The sequence below is a fragment of the Odontomachus brunneus genome, unplaced genomic scaffold (assembly GCF_010583005.1).
Source record: "Odontomachus brunneus isolate Ranch 3 - 2012 unplaced genomic scaffold, Obru_v1 Obru_scaffold_051, whole genome shotgun sequence".
NCBI classification, from domain to species: Eukaryota; Metazoa; Arthropoda; class Insecta; order Hymenoptera; family Formicidae; genus Odontomachus; species Odontomachus brunneus.
Genome location: NW_022639501.1, coordinates 1,399,207 through 1,410,165, shown reverse-complemented (window position 1 = coordinate 1,410,165; position 10,959 = coordinate 1,399,207). Strand labels below are relative to the sequence as shown.

Here is a 10,959-nt window from a genome sequence, read left to right as displayed (position 1 = left end):
AAACATGTGTCCTAAACGGCTTAGTTTCCGAAGTCATTTCTTACTGGGATAAACGTTCAAGCAGCGCTTCAACTGACTTTAAACTGAAGCACGGACTTTGACTCGAGCAAAGTGTCGAACGTTAATGTTGCAGAGAAAAAAATTACCTTCTTGCCACAATCGCGCCCGTGGAATTAATTTGAAAGTAATGGCGGCCTGCTCCTTTGCGACGCCGTGGTAATCGTTCGCACCAGGCACCGCGAGAGATAATTACGGTAGTGTCGCGCGGCAACGGTAGAGGCCGCGCGGCGCGTTGATTGGCCGCTGTTTGAAGCGGCCGGCGGTTGAGAAGAGCGCCGCGAGAGTGCGCGCGTCGGACTCGCGTGAGAGTGGCGGCCGATGGCGACCAAGAAGTGCCTGCGAAACCGCCGCGAGCAGCCGCGCCAAGCTTAGCTGCGCTGTCGGGCCGTAGCGTCGTGTCTGTGTACGCACCGCCGAGTCACGTCGCATTTCCGCGATTTCCGTCCCAGCAAGGTGCGTGTCCACCAGCGAAGGTGCGGTGCGTCCTGTCTCTTTCTCTCCCTTTTTCTCTCTCTCTCTCTCTCTCTCTCTTTCTCTCTCCTCGTAACACGGCGACGACGACGACGTCGCGTCGTGCCCGTCGCGAGTGCGTGCCGCGAATCATTGCGCGTGTGTGTATGTGAATGCGTGCGTGTGTCCGACGGTTGGTGCGGTGCGGTATCGCGCGTTGTATACGTGGTGCACGCGCGCGTCGTGCTGAAGAAGTGCCGACCAGCTCACGGTGGATCATCGTCTGTACCGAGTAAGAGAGACGGAAATACGTATACACACGTAGGTAAATATCGAAACACGAGAGAGTGTGTGTGTTTGTATGTGTATGTTTGTCTGTCTAGTGAGAGGAAGAAGGCAAAAAGAAAAATCGCGATGTGTTCGTGTTGTAGTTCGCACCGTTGCCGCGGCTACTAGAGTTGACACTTTGGAAGGAACATGGACCAACGGCACCAACGGCATCGGACATCCCGGCGTTAGTAAACACCAGCACTGACGGATATACAAAGTGAGTCATTGCTCTCTTGCTTTCCGCCGTTCTTTCATTTCTTCCTTCCTACTATTCTTTCTTCAATTTTTCCTTCCGTCCGTTCTCCTTTCCTTCTTTTCTATCTTCTTTCTTATTTCATTCTCTTTGCGCTTGTTTCTAACCTATTCCTCGACAGCGTATTTCTCAACGATACCTGGCTCGAAATAACGAGCGCGTAAATGAGACAGCCTTCGCAGAATACTCGTCTTTTAGAAACGAATAGTGTTTGATCTCTCCTCTTGCCTTTTTCCGGGAATAATCCTGAGTGTGTCGTAATTTCGGGCAGATCAATTTCAAAATTTACGCGATCTGAAAAAAGGTTACGTATCCACAATATCAGAAGCTAAATAAAAAAACCTATCTCATTTTCGCATCTTATTATGGAGCATTTTTTTATGTTATATTTTTATTCTATTTTATTCTGTTAATATTTATTTTTTTTATTATTTATTCTATTTATTATTTATATTTAAAAATGCGTTAAGTATATTAAACACGCGTCGTTACACACATTATTCATCTTTTCCATATTTATATTCTTTTTTTCATGAAATGCGCTTTACTTCTGTCAACATCGTATTGTGGTTGTGTGCGTTTTGTCTCGTTCGGATTTTCGTAGTAAAACGTTCAATGGATTCTTGTGTTCGACTATCGCGTTGTTTACAAACATTGCAAACAACGTCATCGTTCACTGTCGGGTGATACGCGTTGGTGTTTTTCATTGCCTGTTCTTACGATATTTAGCCATACTCAGAGGTCCCAGCTTTCCCGTTTTTGCATCGTACATAAGCGCAAGCACGCACATCATCAGGCGCAGCGGTGCGTTTTCTCGAGCCGCGGCGTTTCCACGGTTTTCTGCGGTCGGTGCTTTCGTTTCGACTGGTCGCGGTGCTTTTTCTACGGCGCTCCTTGGCCGCGTCGCGTACACACTGTCTATGCCTCTCCTACTCGTGCCCCATATACCGGGTGTCGTTTTTAGTTATTCCTGCCAGATGCCGACGTGAAGAAAAATAACGAGTTTCTGACAGTCACTTAGAGCTTCCCGACGCGACAGTGACAGTCCAAGGCTCGGGGGGAAAAAGGAAGAGATTTAATAAACTAGAAACTTGTGCACAACGAGGATTACTTAGCCCGGGATCTTAATTGTAACGTTAGTATTAGCACGTTCCGTGTCGCGTGACACGTTGTCTAATTATGCCGTTTATTTCTGACGTTATCACGCTGCCACTCGAAGCAAACAACCTGTCGGTTCATTCCTCATTTGTGTCTTTGCGAATTTTGGGCTATTCTTTTTGGCTGAACTAAAGTAAATGTCCTAATGACTGAACTAATAAGAAAGCGCAGTCAGTTTTACATTTTTATTAATGAATAAACAATTAATTATTAACAAAACTAACATTTATATAAAGCTTTGCTTTGTCAGTAATCGAAAAATAATAAGAAAATGAAATAATCGATAAATATCAATTATAATTTTAATGAGATATTAGGTAACGTAGGTTGTATCCGTAATTGAATCGAAAAATTAATCCTGTTCTAATTACCGAATAATACTACAGACTTAATAATTGAGTGATCATTAAATAATGTTACAGACTTGCATAAAGAAATATTCTTTAACAAAATTCCAAAGGCTCTTTTTTTTTAGAAATATTAAATACAAATATATTATTAATGTTTCGTTGGGACAAGGTTCAATTACTGGGGCATTTATCTTACTGCTGCACTGGAACTTGGCTCATTTTACCTTCAACGTTGAGTTATATACTTGATTCGCTCTCGAGGCAAGAAGTACAGCCTAGTTCAACTAAAAGGAATAGACTTTTTAGGTTCTGGAAATTAGAACGACGTTAAAAAAATAGTTATTAGAACAGAACAGAAATGATATTATCAGATTCACATTAAGAGCAATATAGAGTATAAGGAAAATAACAGACATATATCGTAATAAATATATTAGTAAGAAAAAAACAGGTGAAACAAGAAAATCGTACAAAAGTTAATGAAGAGGTTGAACAAGAAAATAGTACGGGTTCCATTATATATTAGGATTTAAGGGAATAAAGCAGCAGATAAACTAGTTAAAGAAATTATTAGAGGAAACTAGAGAGGAAATAAGCCCATATAACTAGACAGGAATATACCTATCAAGAAGTTATAGAAAGACTGAATATAGACAGACTGTTAGAAACTAAGAAACTAAGAAGATTCTAGAAATGGAAGGTAGACATAAAGAGAGGTAAAAATTATTTTCAAAATATTTATATAAAAGAGAGAATAAAACTATGGTTCAACCAAGAGATACGAGATACTTTGTAATTTTCATAAACAGAATCAAAATTAATCACTACAATTTGAATAAATCACTGTTTAGAAAAGACTTAGTAGATAGTTCAACATGTACTTGTAGTTATGAGATAGAAGATATTAGAAGATATTTAGTATTCAGGTGCAAATATGATGAGTTTAGGGAAAAGTTTTTATAAATATTAAAAAAAGGCATAGAATAAGAGTCAACCATTTTTGAGCGGATTGAAGAAGAAAATTTGGAAGCTCTCAAAATAGTGCATAATTTCATTATCCTGAAGAGTTATATAAGTGTAGACAAGATAAATATCACTATGTGAAACAAAGAAGAAGAGAAAAACAATATCAGAAGAATAGAAAAGCAAGTAATGAAAACACAGCAAAAAGGTAAGAAGAAGGCAGTGTGTCAAACAGTCGAAAAATCCTGAGGCGAGATTAAAAACAAAAACAGACCTCTTTTACGATATCATTCAGGAAAAACTGCCACAATCTGACATTGTAGAGCGCTCTGCCGCGAATCAAACAGTAACCGGTGCGCGTTTCCGGAAGCACAGAGAGAGAGTGAGAGAGATTAGTTGACATTTGAACTGCGACGCGCACGAGGATGCGGTGGCAAGAGCGACAGCGCGAGTGCAAAGCGGTAAAGCGACGTCGTCGGCGACGACGTCGCGTCGCGTCACGTCGCGCCGAAGGTATAAGGCAAGGATAATGATATTACGGTTTAAAGAGACGGCTTAACCTAACCGTTAGTTTATTGGCGTGAAGGAGTCGCGGAGCGTGTCTACATCAAAGCGGCCGCTTTCGAGCTCCACTCTGCCCCACTCTCTCGTTTCCCGCCTCCACCCGCCCGTCAACCTCCACCATACCCCGACCAACACCACCCGACGCGTCTGTCCGCTTCACCGAGCTAAGCTCGCGCAAGCAGTACCCTCGCCCCGAAGGCAGACTGCGCGCAGCTCTGTCGGCTATTAACACCTATTAACATCTGAAACGGGACGCACCCCGCGGCGGGCGTATCGGCCTGCAGAAATGCAGATCTCCCTGTGGTGTCGAGACACCTAGCAGCGCGTTTGACTCCCGGTGGCTCGCTCGTCGCCGAAAGACGGGAGACATGCCGACGAGGTCGGGTATCCGGTCGACCCAAGGAGACGTATCGAAAGAAATGGTTGAATAATTAAAAGGTCGGCAGGCAATTTGCACATCACATTCCGCACTGTTCGCGCGTTGAAAAGTGATTCAGCAAATATTTGCCACTAGTTAGCAGTTTGTTGTTATGCTGCAATTCTAAACAGAATTCGTAAGATTAGTAACTTGCTCTCGTAAAATTCGTAAGAACTTAGATCTACAATTCTATATGTACCGTGTTATACGATCACTCGGAAATATCTACGATTTCACGTAGTTTATTATGTGTATGGTTTACGATTTGGTTTTTAAATATAAATATTAAACTTTCAACGCGTAAAGTATATAAATATATACAGGGTTCTGTATTAGCTTTACAATCTCTCGTGAGGACGTAGAGCGGATTGAGATGAACACAAAAATTCTGTTCCATTTTGCGATATTCACAATAATAGTCGAGATATTCACTAAAAAAGATTGGTGAATGATAATGCGCGATATGGTAGATGAGCTGCAATTATGCCGTCTACCGTTATATATTTGTACATTAAGTCAAACTGAACAAAAAAGTCCTCTACCATTTTGCAAATGATAACACAGATTTTTAGATATTAATCAAAGAAAATTGTTATATGATCATGTACCATAATGCACACATTTTCTTTAATATCTAAAAATCTATGTTGTTATTTGCAAAATAGTAGAGGACTTTTTTGTTCAGTTTGACTTAATGTACAAGTATACAAAGACAGACGGCGCAATTGCAGCTCGTATACCACATCACGCGTGATCATTCACCAATCTTTTTTAATTAATATCTTGAGATTTATTGCGAATATCGCAAAACGGTATTGGACTTTTGTGTTCATCTCAATCCGCTCTACGTCCCCACGAGAGATTGTGAAGGTGATACCCTCTATATACATGTATTGACAGTATACATACATTCTGTTAAAAGTATAAATATTCATATTTAAAAACCAAAACAAGAATGTTCAGGATTAGGTACTTTTACTGTAATTTTAAAGTCAGCGGCGTTCTCCAGAAATCCGCGAACAAAATCTCAATCTCCACTTAGATTCAATTCTTCCTCACCACTCGCTTCTATTATTTTGATTTTCTCGCGGCGGAGTGTAGATAACGCGTCGGACCCAGGTCTAACCGTGGTCGATCACGCGAACGGGGGAGACGCGTGGGCACCCTTTGCGAGCGCGGGAAGGTCGACATGACAAGACGAGTGAAGAGGAGAGGAGAGTGGCACGCACGGCGGCGGCACGGTTTGGGAATCCCCCGACGGAACACGACACGCCGCGAAGCGTCGACAAAGTAGCTTGGCTCGGGGGGTGCACGCTTGGTTCTCTTCGTGGTCGTGCCGTCGCGTTTGATACCACGTGCTCGTGCCGGGAGTAAAGGGGCCGACATTGGCGGCGGAAAGGGGAGTCATCGCGCCCTCCCATTTCGATATCAAAGACACTCTCCAGCGAGAACCGCTAAAACGATGCTCTTTGACATCACAAAGCTCGTGTCTCCCTAACCTTTCTCTGTCTCCCTTTCTCTCTCTCTCTCTCTCTCCCTCCCATTCTCTCTTTTTGCCCGCGGTCGCCCACTCTTTCTCCACTTTTCTCGAGTCGGTTTCTTGTTTGCCGCAACGCGCCCGCCAAAGAAAGTGGCTTACGTCGTATATATACTCAGCGTTGTCGTCGTCGTTTTCTTCTTTTTCTTCTTCTTCGTACGCGCAGGGAGACACACCGTCTATAGGCAATATTTTTTCACTGAAATCGCGCCGCGGGCGGGAGGAGAAGAGGTTCTCTTTAAAGTGTCGCGTCTCTTGGACGAGCGAGACCGCCTTTCCCTCAACCCACTCACGCGCGAGATGTGTGTATACCGTACATGTGCTATTCGTGACGTTTCTCTTTACAGCGGCGACTTACCGCAACTGGACCGACTTACTCGTCACTTATCACGTCGCGGTGAATATTCCCGGTCCGTCCGAGGTTTCCCCCAATTCGTTAATAATCACATCACGTCCCTTTCTTCCTTTTTCTCTCGAGCACAGGATTAATCGGAACCTTGAACTTGGGATAATAGATCGATTAAATCGCGACAAGTGGTCGAGCAGATAAAAGCCGTGCAATTTCTTTGAAAGCTAAAAGTCCTAACATTTAACCCTAGAAAGATAGCGTGGGAACTTATTCATATTGAAAGCTGTAAACGCCCACTAGAAGTTGGATACTATCTTTTGAGATATTACTTGAATGAATAAAAATTACTCATCCTTATCTTAATCGTATCACAAATCATTCTCAACTTTCTGAGATTAAGGCTTTCAGTATAGGTAAAGATATTCGCGCTACGTTACTGAGGTTAAATCGTGAAGGGGGTTGAAATTAGTGACCAGATTTCCCAGCACCAGATCTCCAGATCTTCATAAATTTGTTAAAAAAATAATTGAAAATTACTTATACACATACATATGAAACAGTATTTCACTTATAGATATGAAAGATGATTTAATAATGAAGATATTACATATAATAAATATAATAAGATACTACATGTAATAAAAATAGAAACAATTGGTAAGACTGTATTTAGCAGAGAGCTGTGAGTTTTTTTGAGGTCTTTTTTCATCAAAGGTATTTAAAAAGTCCTTTAAACCGGATCAGTTTGGCCGAATCCGGGGCAAATCGGCGTCCCGGATAGCATTCGAGAAAAATCAGGTTTATTCCGAGAAAAACGGGACATCTAGTCACGCCTCATTGAAATAAAAGTTTCAATAACTCTCATAAAATTTCGCATTTATTCTCGACATGAACCCTGAGCATTGGCCGCGTCTCGTGTACAGGGTGTTGCATCGACGTGCAAGTCAGTATGATGAATAAAACAATTTGCAACACCTTTTCATATTTCTCTTAATGACACAAATAAGTGCGAACCGTTTTGGAAACGCGAGTACACCGCCAAGTCCGAGCACACGCACCTGCCAATTCCGGCTGTGGATGGCAAGCAACACGTCATACTGACCAATATATGGGTGTTGATGCAGCAGCCTGTACACCGGCCTGTACGAAGAGGTAAACCGCGTCGCGGCGGGATAATCCACGTTTGATCTTTCATCTGCTGTCGCTCGCGTGCGATAATTGCCTGCATTGTCGAGCGGCGAGCCGCGTTCTCCTCGCTCTTCGCTGTTTGCGCGTCTCCGGCCGGTTCTCTCTCCCGGCTCCTCGTCTCTCTTGCCACTTCTCCGACTCTCTCCCGACCCGGTATGGTGGTCGCATCGGTGACACCGCTCCACCGGCTTTGATTCGCGCACGTATCGCTTAAGCCCGCACGACAAAGCCAACGACGGCCGACCGGGGCGACGCTAATCGCCCGGTGAATTCGAAGTGCGCTCTCTCGCTCGAGTGCCCTCGCTCCTCTCGGCGGAGCGAGCGAGAGCTTCTTTCGAGACCGCCGACGAAGGGGCGCCCGGCGAGGATCGTCGCGCACAATGAAGTACACAGTGTCCCGCGGCGCTAAATAGGATACTTTCGGCATTTCTCTTTAGGTTACTCTTTGACAAATTGGCGTCTCTTCTCCGAACGTCCGTTCGAATGCACGTTTCATGTCTCCGCTGATTTTAAAACGAAGCTACTCTTTTCTCTCGGCAGAATTGTGCTCGAGCAAGCCGCTTTTCTTACTAAGTTTCACTATAATGTCAGTGACAATAGCATGCATGTCATCGCTTAGCATCTTACTACAAATATTAATATAGTCGGGGCCAAAGATAATTTTAGTTCTAGTGAATTCGGTCACTCGCAGTACACCAGGTCAGTGCACACTGAAGACTGCTATACATAAAATATCAAAACACAACGACATAACAGAAGGATTTTGACGTGGAAACAGTTAATGTATATTCTGCTAATTAATGTGATAATATTATTGTTAGGTATTTGATAATTCAAAATACTGATATTCTTTCTTATGATTGTTTCAATATGTAACAGAGTCTTTAATATGCATAGATCCGGTGTAGTGCGAGTGACCGAATTCGCTATTACTTCTTAGTTAATTTTAGTTTTGAATCATCTTTTTCTCTCGGTGATATTACTTTATCCTGCAACCTTGTAAGATTTTCTAAGGCTTGCGTTTTGAAATGATAATATCACGTCGGGTTTGTGATGAGCAACGTGCACATCTGGCTCGCGAAAGCACGTCTGCAACGAGCTGATCGCACGAAAATTCGCAGAATTGAGAGTAGGTGCAGATCTATCAGATTGGTCGACAGTTCGTGCTGCGATTTACCCCACGGGTACTTCAGATCGGCGGCCATTACAGCGAATCTCGCGCGGAGTGCGTCTCGGGGACAAAAACGGGGCGCGGCATATAAATTTTTCAGCGATGTACACCGGAAGGGACGGCGCACGGCCGCGCGCGGAAGCTATTGCCTCCTTATCCGGACCGCTGAATCTTTTAACGCCGGTAAGAGGCAAATCTCGTCCCGCTTAATCCCGCGTAAGGAACGCTTCAATGGCGGGTTTTGTCGACGGGAACGTGCTGCGCAAGAGAGAGAAGCCCCCCGTCGAAACCGATCAACGTCGAGGCGGGAGCTATGCATTTTTTAGCCGACGTAAAAGAAAGCACGTAAAACGCGGAAAAACTCTCTGCGATAATCCGCCGTCGTTTCTCGTCTTTTAAACCTTCCTACCTCAGAAGCGTGGTTTCAAATTCCGGCTTGGAGACGATTCCTGAAACACACACACACACATATGTGTGTCCGTTACTTTCGCTTTAACCCCCTTCACGACTTAAACGTTGATTTAAAGACGTTTTCGGCGCCCAACGACGAGGAAAATCACCTCGCACATGACGCATTTGTCGCGACTCGATCGATCATTTATTTTCGACTCGCTCAGTTCAGAGTGGCGATTTATCGCCGTTCGACGGGTGACAGGACGTGCAGAGAGAGAGAGAGAGAGAGAGAGAGAGAGAGAGAGAGAGAGAGAGAGAGAGAGAGAGAGAGAGAGAGAGAGAGAGAGAGAGAGAGAGAGAGAGAGAGAGAGAGAGAGCAAGGGATGTTTCTCTCTCGACCGAGTCGCGCGGCATTCTCTCTGTCCCTCGGCCAGGGTCGACCAGCACGGCGATCCCGTTAACGAACGACGCCATTAAGGGCGCATTAACATATAATTTTCCGTGAGAAATTATAGGCGACTCAGCGCCGGGTTGCTTTGCACGGTGTTTATTACGCGTGTCCGCCGCGCGGCGCGAGCGAGAGCGAGCTGGCCCGCGACGAGAAAAAGAGTGAGTGAGAGAGGTGCAGGAGCGCCGCGCTGGCGTCCGGAGTCGATTGGCGGTGGCTGAAGGGGGAAACGTCGGATCGTGAGGGGCAACGGGGCGGAGGGGGAAGCAGAGGTTTTAAATCGCGTGATGTGTTAGTGCATTCATGCGAATCCACATCGGAGGGACGAGAAGTACGCGTGTGTGGAATCGCGTGCGGCGGCGAGATCAAACGAACGCGCTCCGTCTCTTTCTCTCTCTTTCCCTCCTTCTTGCGCTTCGTCTCTTTCTCGTTTCATTCTGTCTCTTTCTCCCCCTCCTCTTTCTCTCTCTGTCTCTATCTTCCTCTTTCTCTCTCCGTTCACCATCATCTTCGCCGCGACTTCTCTTTTCCTTTCGGTCGCGCCCGAGCTCGCAAACACGCTACCAGTTTCTCACTTTTGCTCGAAGCGAACGAGCGAGCGTCTCTCTTGTTTCTCCTCGACGACGACCCGACACCGACTCTCTTTCGCCGCTCTCTACCGCGTTCTTTGCCTTCTCTTCTCTCTCTCTCTCTCTCTCTTTCTTTCTCTCTCTAGTCGGCGAGCAGCGCCAGGTCGTCGCGCTATTCCATTATTATCGCCGATAGTTTAATTTCCATTAATTACCGTGCGGTTAACGTAGATTCCGCGAGATCGTTTTCTCGATCGTGTGTCTGGAGCCAGCCGATTTACCGCTGCAAAACCCGCTCCGAGTTCGGCTGTCGTGTCCGTGAAATTTGAAGGCTCAACCAACCGTCGTTGGAAAGTCCAGCCCTTGTGAAAGAACTAGAAATTGATTCGATAAGCGCGTAGAGAGCGGAACACAGATTCAGAGCCTGGAGCAAATTAGATAAGACGTTCCGGAGTTTTCGGAGAACTCCTTCGTGTAACGTCGGTCGATCATCGTGTACCTGACAATCTCTTTAAATCAGCATTTACTGGGGTCGATTGGATTGTCGGGACGCCAGCTGCCAGCTGCCGCGCTTTAATCGCGCCGGGAAATGCTAAATCGCGTTTCAGGTGCACTACGGTGCACCGATTCGAGCCTCTTGGCCCCGGAGGGGTTCCGACGAAGTTCAGAATTGATTCTCCTCAGACGGCGAACCGCGATTATTCCTTTAAGATCAGAAGCGGAATGTTTTTTTTTTTTTTTTTTTTTTTTTTTTTTTT

At 44.9% G+C, this 10,959-nt stretch overlaps 1 protein-coding gene across 3 annotated transcripts in view; it reads left to right on the top strand.

The window, feature by feature from the left end:
- Positions 1-359: 359 nt before the first annotated feature.
- Positions 360-10,959, top strand: part of LOC116845316 (axin) — a 32,852-nt gene continuing 22,252 nt past the window's right edge. For all 3 annotated transcript variants that reach the window (XM_032817846.1, XM_032817840.1, XM_032817841.1), the window contains exons 1-2: positions 360-835; positions 942-1,057. The gene's annotated coding sequence lies outside the window, so the exon portion shown is untranslated. The remainder of the gene's footprint in view (positions 836-941; positions 1,058-10,959) is intronic.